The sequence below is a fragment of the Lissotriton helveticus genome, chromosome 3_2, assembly GCF_964261635.1.
Source record: "Lissotriton helveticus chromosome 3_2, aLisHel1.1, whole genome shotgun sequence".
NCBI lineage: Eukaryota > Metazoa > Chordata > Amphibia > Caudata > Salamandridae > Lissotriton > Lissotriton helveticus.
In genome coordinates, this window is record NC_136062.1 from 39,085,744 (window position 1) to 39,107,845 (window position 22,102).

Consider the following 22,102-nt stretch of genomic DNA (forward strand, 5'->3'; position numbering starts at 1 on the left):
TTATATATCTATAGCTGCGCCCCGGTACGCGCACCGGGGAGCGCTCCAGGCGCGCCACACGACTTGCGCACGGAAAGCTGATTGGCTTTTGGGTGTCTGTAAACATTCGAAACAGTCCGGAGTGTCCGCCATCTTGTGTCTTGGTAGGATCGAGACACAAGAGGTGGTAAAAACAAAGGGGGAAATAATCAAAAGGGGGCAGGGTAGACCCCCCCTGACCCCCCTAGGTTTGATGTGGGGGCCATAAAAGGGTCCCTCGGGTAAAAAATATTTTTACTTTTTTTTCGGTTTTCGCGGGAGGAGCGCCCGGTATGCGCACCGGGGAGCGTACCAGGGAGCGTAACATGGGGAAAACTCAGTTCATTTACTGCGTCACCTCTACGACCCTTTCTTGCGTCAATATACCCATTTTGCATACATTACACCTGACGTAGGTATAATGTGGCGCAGGGGTTTACAAAGTGATGCATCTACCTAGATGCGTCACTTTGTAAATATGACTGAATAAGGTGCATTTTTAACAGCACTGGTGCGTCACAAAAAGTGACGCACCGGTGGCGTAAAAGTGACGCATGGCCTCATAAATGAGGCCTTCAGTCTTCTACTCATGCGTCATATTAAATATATGACGTATTATGTCGCAAGTACTTTTAGATACGTCAGTATTTCAGACGTATCTGTAAGCGCAAAAGTGATGCATTGCTGGAGAGTGTCACAAAAATGATGCAACTCCAGCAATGCATCTTTTCTTACCCTTCCACACCCCCGTTCCTTTTCTACATTTTGTTTGAATAACCACATTCCCCATGTTCACTCTCCTTCTCCTTACTTTCGTTCCCAACACTCACCTTCTTTCAGTCCCCCTACTTCACTTCCTTTCTCCTCTCATACTTTTCTGTTCTTTCTTACTCATTTTCCTTTCATTTATCAATGCACTCCACTTCACTTACTCTTTTTCATTTTTTTAAGAATATAGCTCTTTGATGAGAATTGGAGGTAGTTCTGAAAAGAACTTTTTTTTTCTTCTTTTTTCTTTTTTTAGAACTACAACAAAAACAGGGAATGGAAACTGCTCAACAGGAGCAAAAAAAAAAAAAAAAAATTAGGGCTGGTAACGGCAGTGATGGTTCTCCAATGCTCGAACCATGAGCAGAACACTTTGCTCCCCACAGGAAAGTAGCTGATCACAGTATCTGCATTTAAGGGCGCCTTTGTTAAATGCAGGCTGAATGTTCGGAACCTGCTCTTGTGATCTCCCCCTCACCGATGGTGTTCGTCCTCCGGTTGATGTAGAGGCCCCATCACTGGGAACCTTTTGTGCCAGAGCCCTGACACTTTCCCGGGCAAAATTCTGGGGGTGCCTTCTCTCCACATGGCGAAACATTGTGGAGTTCCCAAAAGAATATTTTTTATTGGGGTTACCCCGTGACAGGACTGTGTGACAGATCCTGCACTCCACTTTTGGAGCATTTGCCTTCTTCTGGTGATCAGGTATGGAAAAAAATTTCCAGATGAAATGTTCTTTGTATTTTGGCTGAGGAGGCTCTTCATCGATGAATTCATTGGAGTCATCTTCACTGCTGGATGGTCTGGCAGCCATGCTAGTCCAAGATATCCAACAAAGAACCGACAGCAAAACAGGCAGGTCTTTCAGTCACAAAAGTGAAAGAAGAAGTGAAGGAAATGGGTGGGGATTTCATTCTTTATAAAAAAAATTTTAGCAACCAATGAAAAGTGTTATTTTCAGGTCACATGACCCGACGCGCTTACGCTACGCGCCCGTAGTTGCGCTCCAGGGCGCACCCCGGGGCGCGCGGCGTAAGCGCGTCAAGACGTTGCGCGATCGTAGGTGCTCGCGTGCTTCCGGGTGCGCTTACGCAGTGCGTCATATGACGTATCACACGGTTACGCGAAACGTCAGGATGTTGTTTTCGTTCACGAGAATAGCGCTAACGGGACGCTCCCCGGTACGCGCCCCGGGGCACGCCGTAACATTGCGCTTACCCGTGCGTTCACCGGTACGCGCCCCGGGAGCGCCCCAGGGTTAAAAATAAAAAAAATAAAAATTTGACATAGTTATACAATATAAAATTCGTTTTAAAATTTATTATTTTTTATACCTATAAAGATTTGCTATTAAAAAACCATTGAAATTCACTGAAAAAACCATAGGTTTCACACCAGTTATAGTTAGGAATTAGCATTAAAAAAAAACTATTAAATTCACTGAAAAAACCATAGGTTTTACACCAGTTATACTTAGCTGGAAGTTTTACTCGCATAAAACCATTGAAATTCCCACGTTATAGTTAGTTGGACTCACTATAACTTGCGCGTGCAATGCACTGCTGATGACGTCACATATTACATCACTCATGACATGGTCAGTGACATCACTCATGACATCACTGATGATACTTTTAAAAAAACATCCATGTAAACACTTATTAAAACATTTATTCTTCCATCAACTTTTACATATACATATATAATACATAATTATTTTTTAAAAATAGACACATTCACTGGATGGTGTCATGAGTGATGTCACTGACCATGTCATGAGTGATGTAATATGTGACGTCATCAGCAGTGCATTGCACGCGCAAGTTATAGTGAGTCCAACTAACTATAACGTGGCAATTTCAATGGTTTTATGCAAGTAAAACTTCCAGCTAACTATAACTGGTGTAAAACCTATGGTTTTTTCAGTGAATATATATATATATATATATACATATATATATATATATATATTACCTACTGGCGATAGCCAGTAGGTATATATAGTTAGGATTTTTTTCCTATGGGATTTTTGAAAATTCTATGTCGAATAACTTTGGCGTTTGAGGACAGAATTGGCTGAAATTTTCAGGAAAATGGAACATTTTGTTTCTGAGCAGCCCCTGAAAATTTGGGGGGGTTTCGTCAAGGGGGGGCCGAGAAAAAAGGGGGGTCCCAAAACGTGTTTTTCCCATGCAATTTTCCATAGGGCGGTTGGCCTCACTTTTAGCCTGAACGGCTAAATGGATTTACACCAAACTTGGCAAAATTGTAGGGACTGGTAGCCCGATGTGCCTTTGCTATGTCTCAAGATATAGGCTCCAGTGGTTTTTACGAAAATTAACTTTGAAAAATATATATTGGGCTACATTGGGCTATATATATGTTGGAGCCCAAATGTAGCCCAATGTAGCCCAATGTAGCCCAATGTAGCCCAAAGATGGCCACCAGAGACAAAAAAAAATGTAGCCCAAATATCAGCCAGATGTAGCCCAACTATAGCCCAATGACAGAATGTCCCAGAGTGTTCTAAAGAACAACTAGAGTGCTAACAGTCCTACTTTTTACAATGGTATGGCACACCTGAAGCCATCTTGATTGGAATAAAGTGGTAACTCTTAAAACATTTAATTTAAAAAGGAACAAAATGAGGGGGTTCATTTTGCCATAGAAAGCATGATTAGCGAATATATGACGAAATCCCGCATACCATCAGTCCGCAAAAAAAATCCCGCATGTACTATTAGGCCGCAAATTAAAATAACGAAAACTTTTAGAACGAATATGCCTTTAGCATACACTAAACAACTAAACTACCCTAAACCCTAATACACTACCCCCAGCATGACCCTACACTACACAAACAGTACAACACTACCCTAAACCCTAAAACACTACCCCCAGCATGACCCTACACTACACAAACACTACAACACTACCCTAAACCCTAAAACACTACCCCCAGCATGACCCTACACTACGCAAACACTACAACACTACCCAAAACCCTAAAACACTACACCCCAGCATGACCCTACACTACGCAAACACTACAACACTACCCTAAACCCTAAAACACTACCCCCAGCATGACCCTACACTACACAAACACTACAACACAACCCTAAACCCTAAAACACTACCCCCAGCATGACCCTACACTACGCAAACACTACAACACAACCCTAAACCCTAAAACACTACCCCCAGCATGACCCTACACTACGCAAACACTACAACACTACCCTAAACCCTAAAACACTACCCCCAGCATGACCCTACACTACGCAAACACTACAACACTACCCAAAACCCTAAAACACTACACCCCAGCATGACCCTACACTACGCAAACACTACAACACTACCCTAAACCCTAAAACACTACCCCCAGCATGACCCTACACTACGCAAACACTACAACACTACCCAAAACCCTAAAACACTACACCCCAGCATGACCCTACACTACGCAAACACTACAACACTACCCTAAACCCTAAAACACTACCCCCAGCATGACCCTACACTATGCAAACACTACAACACTACCCTAAACCCTAAAACACTACCCCCAGCATGACCCTACACTACACAAACACTACAACACTACCCTAAACCCTAAAACACTACCCCCAGCATGACCCTACACTACGCAAACACTACAACACTACCCTAAACCCTAAAACACTACCCCCAGCATGACCCTACACTACGCAAACACTACAACACTACCCTAAACCCTAAAACACTACCCCCAGCATGACCCTACACTACGCAAACACTACAACACTACCCAAAACCCTAAAACACTACCCCCAGCATGACCCTACACTACGCAAACACTACAACACTACCCAAAACCCTAAAACACTACCCCCAGCATGACCCTACACTACGCAAACACTACAACACTACCCAAAACCCTAAAACACTACACCCCAGCATGACCCTACACTACGCAAACACTACAACACTACCCAAAACCCTAAAACACTACACCCCAGCATGACCCTACACTACGCAAACACTACAACACTACCCAAAACCCTAAAACACTACCCCCAGCATGACCCTACACTACGCAAACACTACAACACTACCCTAAACCCTAAAATACTACACCCCAGCATGACCCTGTAGTGTTTGCGTAGTGTAGGGTCATGCTGGGGCTAGTGTTTTAGGGTTTAGGATAGTGTTGTAGTGTTTGCGTAGTGTAGGGTCATGCTGGGGGTAGTGTTTTAGGGTTTTGGGTAGTGTTGTAGTGTTTGCGTAGTGTAGGGTCATGCTCCGGCACGCTTACGTTATGGGTTTTGTTTGCGCTGCAGAGCAGATACGTCACGGTTATGCGACGCGTCATGAGGCGTCTCACGTGGCTACGTGATACGTCACGTAATAAAGAATATATTTTACAGCTATAGATATTAGCTTTTAAAAAACCAATGAAATTCACTGAAAAAAACATAGGTTATAGACCATATATAGTTAGGAATTTGCATTTACAAAACCTTGAAAATTCACTGAAAAAACCATAGGTTAGAGACCATATATAGTTAGCTGGACATTTTATTGACATAAAACCAATGAAATTCCATATATAGTTAGTTGCACTAACTATATATCGCGCACCCGCAATCCACTGCTGATGATGTCACATATTACATCATTCATGACATGGTCAGTGACATCACTGATGACATCACTGATGACATCTCAAATGACATCACTGATGACATCACTGATGACATCTCAAATGACATCACTGATGACATCATGACACACCAATACCAGTTACTACATACGCACTCACTGATTCCTACGTCTACACACACATTCACTCATTCACCCATACAATCACTCATACATACAGTCACTCATTATTACAACACTATCATATGCACTCATACACCTATGCAGACACTCACACACTGCCACTCATCCATGGAGTTACTCACACACCTAGTCAGTCCTGTGAAGAATCAATCACACTTCCATTTCCTCATCTATACAGTTAAACACAGAACACCATACTTCAGTGACATCACTGATGACATCACTGATGACATCTCAAATGACATCACTGATGACATCTCAAATGACATCACTGATGACATCATGACACACCAATACCAGTTACTACATACGCACTCACTGATTCCTACGTCTACACACACATTCACTCATTCACCCATACAACCACTCATACATACAGTCACTCATTATTACAACACTATCATATGCACTCATACACCTAGTCAGTCCTGTGAAGAATCAATCACACTTCGATTTCCTCATCTATACAGTTAAACACAGAACACCATACTTTTCACACATATACTAACACATACTTACTCTCTTATACAATCACTGATACAAGTACACATTGATATGCACAGAGTCACACACCTCCCAGCCAGCCACACACACACTCAGTCTTCCATACATCCACTCATTCTTCAATATGTAAAACATATTTAAACTTTACAAAAACACACAGACACTAGATGATGTCATCAGTGATGTCATTTGAGATGTCATCAGTGATGTCATCAGTGATGTCATTTGAGATGTCATCAGTGATGTCATCAGTGATGTCACTGACCATGTCATGAATGATGTAATATGTGACATCATCAGCAGTGGATTGCGGGTGCGCGATATATAGTTAGTGCAACTAATATATATGGAATTTCATTGGTTTTATGTCAATAAAATGTCCAGCTAACTATATATGGTTTCTAACCTATGGTTTTTTCAGTGAATATATATATATATATATATATTCACTGAAAAAACCATAGGTTATAGACCATATATAGTTAGGAATTAGCATTTAAAAAACCTTATTTTACTCACACAAAACCATTGAAATTCCATATATAGTTAGTTGCACTAACTATATATCGCGCACCCGCAATCCACTGCTGATGATGTCACATATTACATCATTCATGACATGGTCAGTGACATCACTGATGACATCACTGATGACATCTCACTTGACATCAATGATCACATCACTGATGATATCATTCATGTGATAATACAATGCATCTCCTCACACTCTAATATAACCTCCGTTACACCCAGTGTTAAATAGAGAGTATCATTTTTGAAACCATTGACACACCAATACTAGTTACTACATACGCACTCACTGATTCCTATGTCTACACACACATTCACTCATACAATCATTCATACATACAATCACTCATCTTTACAACACTATCATATGCACTCATACACCTATACAGACACTCACACTCTGCCACTCATCCATGGAGTTACTCACACACCTAGTCAGTCCTGAAAAGAATCAATCACACTTCCATTTTCTCATCTATACAGTTAAACACAGAACACCTTACATTTTTGAAACATATACTAACACATAGTTACTCTCTTATAGAATCACTGATACAAGTACACATTGATCTGCACAGAGTCACACACCTCCCAGCCAGCCATACACACACTCAGTCTCCCATACAAATACTTGTGCAACCAATCAATAACCCATATAGCTACTTATATAGCTACTGATCAACACATGCAGCAGCTTGCACAACAACAGACATACTGATGCACACTTTTAGACAGTTTAGTCACTAACCCGTGCATTCAGTAAGACGCATTTAATCACTCACTCATACAGTCAATCACGCACCTACTAAAACCTTCATTCAGACACTTATACATCCACTCATTCTTCAATATGTAAAACATATTTAAACTTTACAGAAACACATAATCACTGGATGTTGTCATCAGTGATGTCATCAGTGATGTCACTGACCATGTCATGAATGATGTAATATGTGACATCATCAGCAGTGGATTGCGGGTGCGCGATATATAGTTAGTGCAACTAACTATATATGGAATTTCAATGGTTTTGTGTGAGTAAAATAAGGTTTTTTAAATGCTAATTCCTAACTATATATGGTCTATAACCTATGGTTTTTTCAGTGAATTTTCAAGGTTTTGTAAATGCTAATTCCTAACTATATATGGTCTATAACCTATGGTTTTTTCAGTGAATTTCATTGGTTTTTTAACAGCTAATATCTGTAGCTGTAAAATGTATTCTTCTTTAAATCCAAAAATATATTTTATATGTTTATTAATAACTTTTTTTTTAAATATTTTTTTTTCTTCGTTCCCGCTTCGCGAATCGGGAAGCTTCCCGTTAGCTGACCTTGATGCCGCGAAATAGACCGCGAGCCGGTAAACGTTTCTTTACCGCAAGTGCCGCGTTAGAAAACAACATCGTGACGCCTCCCGTCCGCATGACGTTCCACGTTGTCGCGTGATACGTCATATGACGTGCTACGTTAGCGAACTGGTACGCGAAGCGAGTGCCAAAGCGCAGGTTTCTGGAAGCAAACCGGGAGGCCCTGCAAAGCGCTTAACGTAAACACAGCAAGTCATGTGACTTGGTAATAACACTTTTCATTGGTTCATTTCACTTTTGGTTTCCTAATGATGTAAGACTAGGTCATATAATCTAAAATGAACACTTTTGATTGGTTGAGAACTCTTGTTTTTCCCAAATGATGAAAATCCCTCCTTCTTTCCTCACTCTGACTTTCATCATTGTGAGAGAAAGACCCTTTGTGATCACTGAGCAATGGCTTCTTTAGTAGCTTCAGCTGGTGCTTCCCCACCACCTCCACCACATCCAAGGAAGAGTGGACCACCTGCTCAAGTTGTAATTCAACAAGAAGAAGAAGAAGAGGAACAGGAGGACGAGCACGAAGAGAGGCAGTTTTTGCCTGAGCAGCCCAAGACGTCTCACCGGAAAGAAAACTTCATTTGGCAATTTTTTAAAATTCCCAAAGGTCAGAAAAAAGTAAATGCAAGATACGTTACTTGCCTTATATGTCAAGATAGACTGTCCAGAGGGACCGACAAAAAATACAGTTTCGGAAACTACACAATGCATCGCCATATGACTAGGTGGCATCCTAACAACTACAGTGCTGCACAGTTTCGGAACGACCTAGATAATCTCCCTATTATGGCCAGAAGATCTGTTGTACCGGAAGTAACGGGACCAGAGGGCAGGGAGATGGTGCCAAATATACAAATGAGATTTGGTGAAGTAAAACACACCTGCGTATTTTGCGATGGATTCATTTCCTACGGAGAAAGAAGCATCACTCTGATCAACAGAGCTATTGACTATCATATGCAAGTTTGTCCGAAACGCCCAAAATAATAAATACTTCTTTTTTTTGTTTTGTTGCTCCTGTTGAGCCCTTTACAATGAATCGTTTTCATTGCCCCCTCCAAGAAAAACCCAAAAAAATATAAAACTGTTCCGAAAAATTCAAAAACATTAAAAAAATGTTCAGAAAAATAAAAAAAAAAGTTCTTTTCAGAACTACCTCCCCGTTATTAAAAAATTGGTACAATATTTGGAACTGTGCCAACCTCTATTTCTCTTAGTTCGCTTCCTAGTTCGCTCGCTGGTACGCGAACTGGAAGCGAACCAAAAACAGTAAGTATAAGGGAAGGAAACACACACTTATGTTAAAAGAAAGACAGCTATAGGGGAGTAAACTAGAGATACTATTACCCATAATCCACTACTGATGATGTCACATATTACATCATTCATGACATGCTCAGTGACATCATCAGCAGAGGATTGCGGGTTTTTTGGCAACATGCCTTATCCACGGTTTAATAACGCTGCCTTTTGCTTTATATAAGTTTTCAAATTGTATGAAATATATACCAATAGGTCTTTATGAACCTTTAGGTAGTGCTTTTGTTCATGAGGTCTGGTCGCTTCCATACACATACCGATGTTTCAAAGATGATCAAGAAGTTTATCTGAATGGAGAGGAATGCACTGAGACGCCAGATCATTCACTAATGTGTAGGCACATACAGTTACACGATTCATGCAACAAACACCGACCAAATATGGCTTGCGTGTTGCAAGGCACGCCAGTTCCTGCTATCATCCCCACGTTCAAGTTGTTGGAAAATGGTAGTTATTTGATGCTCAATAATGAAGATTGTTCTGAGTTAATTAAAAGTATTCCTTTTATCGTAACAGTAAGTGAACGGGTTATTTGCTGCAGAAATGTTCTATTTCCTCCCACACATGAACATAGGGAGTTTTCAATCTGGCCACAAATACCAACCTTGGGACACGTTTCAACGGCATGACAAGAATAAGAGCTCTTTTGTCTCAGAGAGAGGTGGCCTTGAGTTCGGCCCGTGAAACTTTCGTACTTCACATAGCGAACACCCGTACACAGGTTTGCCTTTCAATTTCAGCAACATGTTTCCGACTATCTTTAACGCATCCTCCACAAAATCCCTGGCACACTTTTTTAAAGTTGTTACCAGTGGTCTCGTGACTTCATTTGAGAAAATCTTTGGAGTCATCCCTGCTCCCTTTCATTCCATTTTCTCCACTCTGGTTCGTGGATTGCATTTTTACTTGCATTACCAGCGGACGCTCTTGTGCTTTTTTACATTTTTAAATATGGATGTCCCTCCTATGCAACCTCCGACCCTGCAGCTGCTGACACTGTTCCGCAATCGCATGCTAGAATATTATGGCACAATGCCGTTGGCGATATTAAGCACGGCATATGGATTATCTTTTCGGTTCTCCTACTTCACCTGTGTCCAGCCTGTATTTCACTGCCTGACCTGTGATTTCGATTGGGCCATTGATTTGTGTCTCTGCGGACCGGTTTCTCCTGACGTCGACTTTAATCAGCTGATGACTCCTATCATTACTCACGAGTTGATTTGTCCTGGCGAAAGGATTATGGCTGTGGCATTGATGCATGGACTACTTGGTCCCTGGAATTTACTGGCGGCAGCACAGTCTTTCTTGGAACACAGCTTTCTTGAAAACCCACCGAGCTGTCCTCTGATGGTGATAGAGGATCCGGTGCTGGGAGAGCACGTATGTTCTTTTCCGCTTTTAAATTGGATGGCTGAACTGTTTTCGGATGAAGACGGTGACTTCCTGTTGGAGGCTGTTGCAGCTTATTTTGCATACACAGTTATGTCATAGACCTTTTTCATGTTTCATATGCTGAGTACTAGAATTTCATTGACAATTCATTGACTTAATTGTCAAGTTTTTATTATTTACCTTGCCTATTGGCTTAAGACTCGATAAAGTACTTGGCTGTTTTATTTTTCTTTAGCATTGAATTTTCCTAGTTTTTAATGCTTTACCTTGCGGACCGTCCACATATAAACTTGCAATCTGCTCTCATGAGATGGCACTTCTATTATCTTATTCAGTTCGTTTCCGGATCATGAGGAGGTGTCATCTAGGTCCTGGATATCTTTACACCGTGTTAAGTTAGCATGGGCTCATTACCGGTTTAAACGCCATTTTTCCTTTTTTGCAACTTCTGCACACGACATTTAGTTGTTGCTTTAGCTTTCCACCTAGTAGTTCATCGTGGTTTACATGAGAATAATATGTTATTGGTCTACTATCTGCTTTACTTGTTAAACTATATCTGTACAGCGAGTGCTAAAGTTTCAAGAACAACACGATACAGAATTGTTATGAGGTCTGATCTCCACGACTTCATACTCATAACATAAGTGCAACTTCTGCCAATTCTGGGCATGAGGCGGGTTTTATATTGCTTTGCCGAACACACATACACAACAGTTGATGCGGTTCACATGAAGAGAGAGCTGGTGTATGCTGATGTGATTCCTTCAAATCTAAGACACTAAAGTATGGGCACGCCCTAAACCAACACAAAGAGACCTTCTTAGCAAATAATATAATATGTGTATTAGGGAGGGTGAGATATAAGCAGCCGCGGGCCGTGGAGGGAGTTACGGTGAGGCAGGGAGGCGGGGAGGGGGAGAAGCAGGGTGGAGCCCTCTCTACCTTGCCCCTCCCCCTCCCCGCCTCCCTGCCCCACCGTAACTCCCTCCACGGCCCGCGGCTGCTTATAAGTGTTGCTAACTCTTATTCATTTACAGCATGTTAACATACTGTCACCATTCGCTTTTTATGTACTAGTAACTATGCTGGTAATTTTGCTACTGATAATATGTGTACTTGTATTCTCCACCCTGCTTCTCCCCCTCCCCGCCTCCCTGCCTCACCGTAACTCCCTCCACGGCCCGCGGCTGCTTATAAGTGTTGCTAACTCTTATTCATTTACAGCATGTTAACATACTATCACCATTCACTTTTTATGTACTAGTAACTATGCTGGTAATTTTGCTACTGATAATATGTGTACTTTTATTATCTAAGGTACTACGCCTGAGAAGACGGCATTAGTAAATAAACATTTCAAATACACATGTGTTCTTCTTAACTCCATGTTCTGGTTTCTAAGAAATATATAACGACCGACTGTTCATGAGTTCCACGTATCCTGAGGTACTATAAGTTCATATTCTGGATTGTCTAAACATTGAGAGTTTGTTATATCCAATGTGACACTGTACCTAGCTTGCTAAATAGTTTTTGATTACTAACGTGAGTTTTGGGACACCCTAATTCGCCGAGGTTCCAATCCTCTGTCCACAGTTCTGTGTGAGAACAGAAACCCTGCGACAGGGGCACCCCCGACCCTTGCTGGACCTTCATCACACTTGCGATACAACTCCAGCAATGCGCCACCTTTACGGCACAGATACATCACGCATCTGTGCTGTTTTTGCCCCGTGATGCGCCGCATTGTAAATGCAGCACACCATAGGTGACGGAACAGCGGCACAGAATGACTAACACATCCCTGGTGATGCGCCAGTCATCATAAATCTATCCCTATGCTTCTTATCTTGTTAGACATGAACCGCCATATGTATCATCAAAGTTATTTGCATTTCCTAAATAGCGAACTTTAAGGAATAAATAGCGATTCTTTACCATTCCTAGTTTGCGATGAGCTATTTGCTAATTAGCCGAATGTAGCCCAATGAAGCCCAATGTAGCCCAATGTAGCCCAAAGATGGCCGCCAGACACACAAAAAAACAAATGTAGCCCAAATATCAGCCAGATGTAGCCCAATTATAGCCCAGTGACAGAATGACCAATCAGCTTCGCAAACCTCCGTTACGCGAAGCGGAGCGCTGTTACAGATATATATCTTTTTTTGAACGTTAATTTCTCAAAATCCACTGGAGCACATATATTGAGACCTAGCAAAGGCACATCGGGCTACCAGTCCCTAATATTTTGCCAAGTTTCGTGCAAATCCATTCAGCCGTTCAATTATTATTTTTATTATTTTTTTTTGCCCCGCGGGGCCCTTTTAAAACCTCCACATCAAACCTAGGGGGTCAGCGAGGATCTACTATGCCCCTTTATAGTTATTTCCCCCTTTGTTTTGACCTCCTCTTGTCTCTCGATCCTACCGAGAGACAAGATGGCGGCCGCTACGGACTGTTTGGAATGTTGACAGACGCCGGAGAACCAATCAGCTTCGCTTCACAAAGCTCCGTTGCGCGAAAAGTCCGCGAACCAGAGCGCTAACCGGTCCGCTGTTACAGATATATATCTTTTTTAAAACGTTAATTTCTCAAAATCCACTGGAGCACATATATTGAGACCTACAAAAGGCACATCGGGCTACCAGTCCCTACAATTTTGCCAAGTTTCGTGCAAATCCATTCAGCCGTTCGGGCTAAAAGTGAGGCCAACCGCCCTATGGAAAACTCAATGTTAAAAACACGTTTTGGGACCCCCCTTTTTTCTCGGCCCCCACTGGACGAACCCCCCCCAAATTTTCAAGGGCTGCTCAGAAACAAAATGTGCCATTTTCCTGAAAATTTCAGCCAATTCCGTCCACAAACGCCAAAGTTATTAGACATAGAATTTTCAAAAAACCCATAGAGAAAAAATCCTAACTATATATACCTACTGGCGACCGCCAGTAGGTAATATATATATATATATATATATATATATATATATAGAGAGAGAGAGATATAGATATATATATATATATATATATATATATATATATATATATATATATATATATATTACCTACTGGCGGTCGCCAGTAGGTATATATAGTTAGGATTTTTTCCCTATGGGATTTTTGAAAATTCTATGTCTAATAACTTTGGCGTTTGTGGACGGAATTGGCTGAAATTTTCAGGAAAATGGCACATTTAGTTTCTGAGCAGCCCCTGAAAATTTTGGGGGGGTTCGTCAAGGGGGGGGCCGAGAAAAAAGGGGGGTCCCAAAACGCGTTTTTCCCATGTTAATTTCCATAGGGCGGTTGGCCTCACTTTTAGCCCGAACGGCTGAATGGATTTGCACGAAACTTGGCAAAATTGTAGGGACTGGTAGCCCGATGTGCCTTTTGTAGGTCTCAATATATGTGCTCCAGTGGATTTTGAGAAATTAACGTTTAAAAAAAGATATATATCTGTAACAGCGGACTGGGCAGCGGCCCAGGACGCGTACTTTTCGCGCAACGGAGCTTTGTGAAGCGAAGCTGATTGGTTCTCCGGCGTCTGTCAACATTCCAAACAGTCCGTAGCGGCCGCCATCTTGTCTCTCGGTAGGATCGAGAGACAAGAGGAGGTCAAAACAAAGGGGGAAATAACTATAAGGGGGCATAGTAGATCCTCGCTGACCCCCTAGGTTTGATGTGGAGGTTTTAAAAGGGCCCCGCGGGGCAAAAAAAAAAAATAATAATAATAATCGAACGGCTGAATGGATTTGCACGAAACTTGGCAAAATATTAGGGACTGGTAGCCCGATGTGCCTTTGCTAGGTCTCAATATATGTGCTCCAGTGGATTTTGAGAAATTAACGTTCAAAAAAAGATATATATCTGTAACAGCGCTCCGCTTCGCGTAACGGAGGTTTGCGAAGCTGATTGGTCATTCTGTCACTGGGCTATAGTTGGGCTACATCTGGCTGATATTTGGGCTACATTTGTTTTTTTGTGTGTCTGGCGGCCATCTTTGGGCTACATTGGGCTACATTGGGCTACATTTGGGCTCCAACATATATATAGGCCAATGTAGCCCAATATATATTTTTCAAAGTTAATTTTCGTAAAAACCACTGGAGCATATATCTTGAGACATAGCAAAGGCACATCGGGCTACCAGTCCCTACAATTTTGCCAAGTTTCGTGGAAATCCATTCAGCCGTTCGAGCTAAAAGTGAGTCCAACCGCCCTATGGAAATGAAGGAAATGAATGTGTAATTTGTAATTAGCAAATAGCTCATCGCAAACTAGGAATGGTAAAGAATCGCTATTTATTCCTTAAAGTTCGCTATTTAGGAAATGCAAAAAACTTTGATGATACATATGGCGGTTCATCTCTAACAAGATAAGAAGCATAGGGATACATTTATGATGACTGGCGCATCACCAGGGATGTGTTAGTCATTCTGTGCCGCTGTTCCGTCACCTATGGTGTGCTGCATTTACAATGCGGCGCATCATGGGGCAAAAACAGCACAGATGCGTGATGTATCTGTGCCGTAAAGGTGGCGCATTGCTGGAGTTGTATCGCAAGTGTGATGAAGCTCCAGCAAGGGTCGGGGGTGCCCCTGTCGCAGGGTTTCTGTTCTCACACAGAACTGTGGACAGAGGATTGGAACCTCGGCGAATTAGGGTGTCCCAAAACTCACGTTAGTAATCAAAAACTCCTTAGCAAGCTAGGTACAGTGTCACATTGGATATAACAAACTCTCAATGTTTAGACAATCCAGAATATGAACTTATAGTACCTCAGGATACGTGGAACTCATGAACAGTCGGTCGTTATATATTTCTTAGAAACCAGAACATGGAGTTAAGAAGAACACATGTGTATTTGAAATGTTTATTTACTAATGCCGTCTTCACAGGCGTAGTATCTTAGATAATACAAGTACACATATTATCAGTAGCAAAATTACCAGCATAGTTACTAGTACATAAAAAGCGAATGGTGATAGTATGTTAACATGCTGTAAATGAATAAGAGTTAGCAACACTTATAAGCAGCCGCGGGCCGTGGAGGGAGTTACGGTGGGGCAGGGAGGCGGGGAGGGGGAGGGGCAAGGTAGAGAGGGCTCCACCCTGCTTCTCCCCCTCCCCGCCTCCCTGCCTCACCGTAACTCCCTCCACGGCCCGCGGCTGCTTATATCTCACCCTCCCTAATACACATATTATATTATTTGCTAAGAAGGTCTCTTTGTGTTGGTTTAGGGCGTGCCCATACTTTAGTGTCTTAGATTTGAAGGAATCACATCAGCATACACCAGCTCTCTCTTCATGTGAGCCGCATCAACTGTTGTGTATGTGTGTTCGGCAAAGCAATATAAAACCCGCCTCATGCCCAGAATTGGCAGAAGTTGCACTTATGTTATGAGTATGAAGTCGTGGAGATCAGACCTCATAACAATTCTGTATCGTGTTGTTCTTGAAACTTTAGCACTCGCTGTACAGATATAGTTTAACAAGCAAAGCAGATAGTAGAGCAATAACATATTATTCTCATGTAAACCACGATGAACTACTAGGTGGAAAGCTAAAGCAACAACTAAGTGTCGTGTGCAGAAGTTGCAAAAAAGGAAAAATGGCGTTTAAACCGGTAATGAGCCCATGCTAACTTAACACGGTGTAAAGATATCCAGGACCTAGATGACACCTCCCCATGATCCGGAAACGAACTGAATAAGATAATAGAAGTGCCATCTCATGAGAGCAGATTGCAAGTTTATATGTGGACGGTCCGCAAGGTAAAGCATTAAAAACTAGGAAAATTTAATGCTAAAGAAAAATAAAACAGCCAAGTACTTTATCGAGTCTTAAGCCAATAGGCAAGGTAAATAATAAAAACTTGACAAATAAGTCAATGAATTGTCAATGAAATGCTAGTACTCAGCATATCAAACATGAAAAAGGTCTATGACATAACTGTGTATGCAAAATAAGCTGCAACAGCCTCCAATAGGAAGTCACCGTCTTCATCCGAAAACAGTTCAGCCATCCAATTTAAAAGCGGAAAAGAACATACGTGCTCTCCCAGCACCGGATCCTCTATCACCATCAGAGGACAGCTCGGTGGGTTTTCAAGAAAGCTCTGTTCCAAGAAAGACTGTGCTGCCGCCAGTAAATTCCAGGGACCAAGTAGTCCATGCATCAATGCCACAGCCATAATCCTTTCGCCAGGACAAACCAACTCGTGAGTAATGATAGGAGTCATCAGCTGATTAAAGTCGACGTCAGGAGAAACCGGTCCGCAGAGACACAAATCAATGGCCCAATCGAAATCACAGGTCAGGCAGTGAAATACAGGCTGTACACAGGTGAAGTAGGAGAATCGAAAAGATAATCCATATGCCGTGCTTAATATCGCCAACGGCATTGTGCCATAATATTCTAGCATGCGATTGCGGAACAGTGTCAGCAGCTGCAGGGTGGGAGGTTGCATAGGAGGGACATCCATATTTAAAAATGTAAAAAAGCACAAGAGCGTCCGCTGGTAATGCAAGTAAAAATGCCAATCCACGAACCAGAGTGGAGAAAATAGAATGAAAGGAAGCAGGGATGAGTCCAAAGATTTTCTCAAATGAAGTCACGAGACCACTGGTAACAACTTTAAAAAAGTGCGCCAGGGACTTTGCGGAGGATGCGTTAAAGATAGTCGGAACCATCTTGCTGAATTTGAAAGGCAAATCTGAATTGAAAAGTGTGTGCACCTCTGTACGGGTGTTCGCTATGTGAAGCACGAAAGTTTCACGGGCCGAACTCAAGGCCACCTCTCTCTGAGACAAAAGAGCTCTTATTCTTGCCATGCCGTTGAAATCTGTCCCAAGGTTGGTATTTGTGGCCAGATTGAAAACTCCCTATGTTCATGTGTGGGAGGAAATAGAACATTTCTGCAGCAAATAACCCGTTCACTTACTGTTACGATAAAAGGAATACTTTTAATTAACTCAGAACAATCTTCATTATTGAGCATCAAATAACTACCATTTGCCAACAACTTGAACGTGGGGATGATAGCAGGAACTGGCGTGCCTTGCAACACGCAAGCCATATTTGGTCGGTGTTTGTTGCATGAACCGTGTAACTGTATGTGCCTACACATTAGTGAATGATCTGGCGTCTCAGTGCATTCCTCTCCATTCAGATAAACTTCTTGATCATCTTTGAAACATCTGTATGTGTATGGAAGCGACCAGACCTCATGAAGAAAAGCACTACCTAAAGGTTCATAACGACCTATTGGTATATATTTCATACAATTTGAAAACTTATATAAAGCAAAAGGCAGCGTTATTAAACCGTGGATAAGGCACGTTGCCAAAAAACCCGCAATCCTCTGCTGATGATGTCACTGAGCATGTCATGAATGATGTAATATGTGACATCATCAGCAGTGGATTACGGGTAATAGTATCTCTAGTTTACTCCCCTATAGCTGTCTTTCTTTTAACATAAGTGTCTGTTTCCTTCCCTTATACTTACTGTTTTTGGTTCGCTTCCGGTTCGCGTACCGGGGAGCGAACTGGGAAGCGAACTAAGAGAAATAGAGGTTGGCACAGTTCCAAATATTGTACCAATTTTTTAATAACGGGGAGGTAGTTCTGAAAAGAACTTTTTTTTTATTTTTCAGAACATTTTTTTACTTTTTTTGAATTTTTCGGAACAGTTTTATATTTTTTGGGGTTTTTCTTGGAGGGGGCAATGAAAACGATTCATTGTAAAGGGCTCAACAGGAGCAACAAAACAAAAAAAAGAAGTATTTATTATTTTGGGCGTTTCGTACAAACTTGCATATGATAGTCAATAGCTCTGTTGATCAGAGTGATGCTTTTTTCTCCGTAGGAAATGAATCCATCGCAAAATACGCAGATGTGTTTTACATCACCAAATCTCATTTGTATATTTGGCACCATCTCCCTGCCCTCTGGTCCCGTTACTTCCGGTACAACAGATCTTCTGGCCATAATAGGGAGGTTATCTAGGTCGGTCCGAAACTGTGCAGCACTGTAGTTGTTAGGATGCCACCTAGTCATATGGCGATGCATTGTGTAGTTTCCGAAACTGTATTTTTTGTCGGTCCCTCTGGACAGTCTATCTTGACATATAAGGCAAGTTACGTATCTTGCATTTACTTTTTTCTGACCTTTGGGAATTTTAAAAAATTGCCAAATGAAGTTTTCTTTCCGGTGAGACGTCCTGGGCTGCTCAGGCAAAAACTGCCTCTCTTCGTGCTCGTCCTCCTGTTCCTCTTCTTCCTCTTCTTGTTGAATTATAACTTGAGCAGGTGGTCCACTCTTCCTTGGATGTGGTGGAGGTGGTGGGGAAGCACCAGCTGAAGCTACTAAAGAAGCCATTGCTCAGTGATCACAAAGGGTCTTTCTCTCACAATGATGAAAGTCAGAGTGAGGAAAGAAGGAGGGATTTTCATCATTTGGGAAAAACAAGAGTTCTCAACCAATCAAAAGTGTTCATTTTAGATTATATGACCTAGTCTTACATCATTAGGAAACCAAAAGTGAAATGAACCAATGAAAAGTGTTATTACCAAGTCACATGACTTGCTGTGTTTACGTTAAGCGCTTTGCAGGGCCTCCCGGTTTGCTTCCAGAAACCTGCGCTTTGCGACTCGCTTCGCGTACCAGTTCGCTAACGTTGTACGTCATATGACGTATCACGCGACAACGTGAAACGTCATGCGGACGGGAGGCGTCACGATGTTGTTTTCTAACGCGGCACTTGCGGTAAAGAAACGTTTACCGGCACGCGGTCTATTTCGCGGCATCAAGGTCAGCTAACGGGAAGCTTCCCGATTCGCGAAGCGGGAACGAAGAAAAAAAAATATTTAAAAAAAAAATTATTCATAAACATATAAAATATATTTTTGGATTTAAAGAAGAATACATTTTACAGCTACAGATATTAGCTGTTAAAAAACCAATGAAATTCACAGAAAAAACCATAGGTTATAGACCATATATAGTTAGGAATTAGCATTTACAAAACCTTGAAAATTCACTGAAAAAACCATAGGTTATAGACCATATATAGTTAGGAATTAGCATTTAGAAAACCATATTTTACTCACACAAAACCATTGAAATTCCATATATAGTTAGTTGCACTAACTATATATCGCGCACCCGCAATCCACTGCTGATGATGTCACATATTACATCATTCATGACATGGTCAGTGACATCACTGATGACATCACTGATGACATCTCAAATGACATCACTGATGACATCACTGATGACATCTCAAATGACATCACTGATGACATCATGACACACCAATACCAGTTACTACATAAGCACTCACTGATTCCTACGTCTACACACACATTCACTCATTCACCCATACAATCACTTGTACATACAGTCACTTATTATTACAACACTATCATATGCACTCATACACCTATGCAGACAGTCACACACTGCCACTCATCCATGGAGTTACTCACACACCAAGCCAGTCCTGTAAAGAATCAATCACACTTCCATTTCTTCATCTATACAGTTAAACACAGAACACCATACTTCAGTGACATCACTGATGACATCACTAATGACATCTGAAATGACATCACTGATGACATCTCAAATGACATCACTGATGACATCATGACACACCAATACCAGTTACTACATACACACTCACTGATTCGTACGTCTACACACACATTCACTCATTCACCCATACAATTACTCATACATACAGTCACTTATTATTACAACACTATCATATGCACTCATACACCTAGTCAGTCCTGTGAAGAATCAATCACACTTCGATTTCCTCATCTATAGTTAAACACAGAACACCATACTTTTCACACATATACTAACACATAGTTACTCTCTTATACAATCACTGATACAAGTACACATTGATATGCACAGAGTCACACACCTCCCAGCCAGCCACACACACACTCAGTCTTCCATACATCCAGTCATTCTTCAATATGTAAAACGTATTTAAACTTTACAAAAACCTGGTTGTTCACTCAGTAGCCGGTTTCCTGTTTGTACTTGTTCTGTATTTCTGTTCTTTCTTTTATCGGTGTTATGTTATTGTGTGGCAGCCTTCCTTCTCCAATAAAAGCGCCGGGACACTCTTTTTGAGTAGCCGTGCGCTATATAAAAGAATAAATAACATAACATAACATAACATAACAAAAACACACAGACACTAGATGATGTCATCAGTGATGTCATTTGAGATGTCATCAGTGATGTCATCAGTGATGTCACTGACCATGTCATGAATGATGTAATATGTGACATCATCAGCAGTGGATTGCGGGTGCGCGATATATAGTTAGTGCAACTAACTATATATGGAATTTCAATGGTTTTGTGTGAGTAAAATATGGTTTTCTAAATGCTAATTCCTAACTATATATGGTCTATAACCTATGGTTTTTTCAGTGAATATATATATAGATATATAGATATAGATATATAGATATAGATATATAGATATATATATCTGAAAGGGGAGTTCCTTGTACTGCGTTTCTGGCCTTACGCGGAAAATATGCAGAAAAGACCACTCTGTACCAAGTGACCCAAGGACACAGTGGGGATTATTGAAGGAGCCCTTTAGTCACTGAAGGTTGCGCAGCATTATGCATTTCGGCTTTTCAGCCTTCCTCAGACGCCGCTCACAACTGAATGGTGCCGTTTCCCTCCTTGAAGTTCCTGCGGTGCTCCCTTTAATGAGAGATCCGCTGACCCTGCTTGATTGAGAACAGCTGCAGTCAAGTCTGAGACTAGAGTTCCCAGCGTGCAACATCCTGGTGAGTACCAAAGACAGGGTTGATGACACTACAATGAGCGCTGTGAAATACTGTGTCAAGGTGGGGCCATGTGGTGGCAGGCATCGTCCATCTATTGCAGTGTCAGAGGTCCCTCAAGTCCCCAACGCCCCAGCCACGATTGTGGAACAAACTGGGCCGTGGAGAACGCTGTAATCAGCCCTCTCCTCCGTGTAGTCACAGTCTGCAACCTGGCAGCGGCCCCAGGCATGGCCCATTCTCGTGGCGGTCCTGGGTAATTCAATACCTTGAGAGACGAGAGTAAGTTGCCAGTGACTCCCTGGACTCTTGAAAGGGCGGGTCCTTGTACCGCGTTTCTGGCCTTACGTATAAAATATGCAGAAAAGACCACTCTGTACCAAGTGACCCAAGGACACAGTGGGGATTATTGAAGGAGCCCTTTATTCTCTCCTCCCGCAGAACCGTAGTCCAGGCGCTTGTAACATCTCGCCTGGACTATGGCAATATCCTTTATCTGGGTGCAGACAAAGCCACCTTACAGGTGTTACAGGTAGTGCA

At 41.8% G+C, this 22,102-nt stretch overlaps 2 protein-coding genes across 7 annotated transcripts in view; one reads left to right on the forward strand and one right to left on the reverse strand.

Moving 5' to 3' along the window:
- The window catches only part of FAM227B (family with sequence similarity 227 member B), a 3,234,040-nt gene that overhangs the window by 1,507,307 nt on the left and 1,704,631 nt on the right, over window positions 1–22,102 (forward strand). The gene's annotated exons all lie outside the window — the stretch shown is intronic.
- Window positions 1–22,102, reverse strand: part of FGF7 (fibroblast growth factor 7) — a 290,470-nt gene that overhangs the window by 84,788 nt on the left and 183,580 nt on the right. The window lies entirely within an intron of this gene.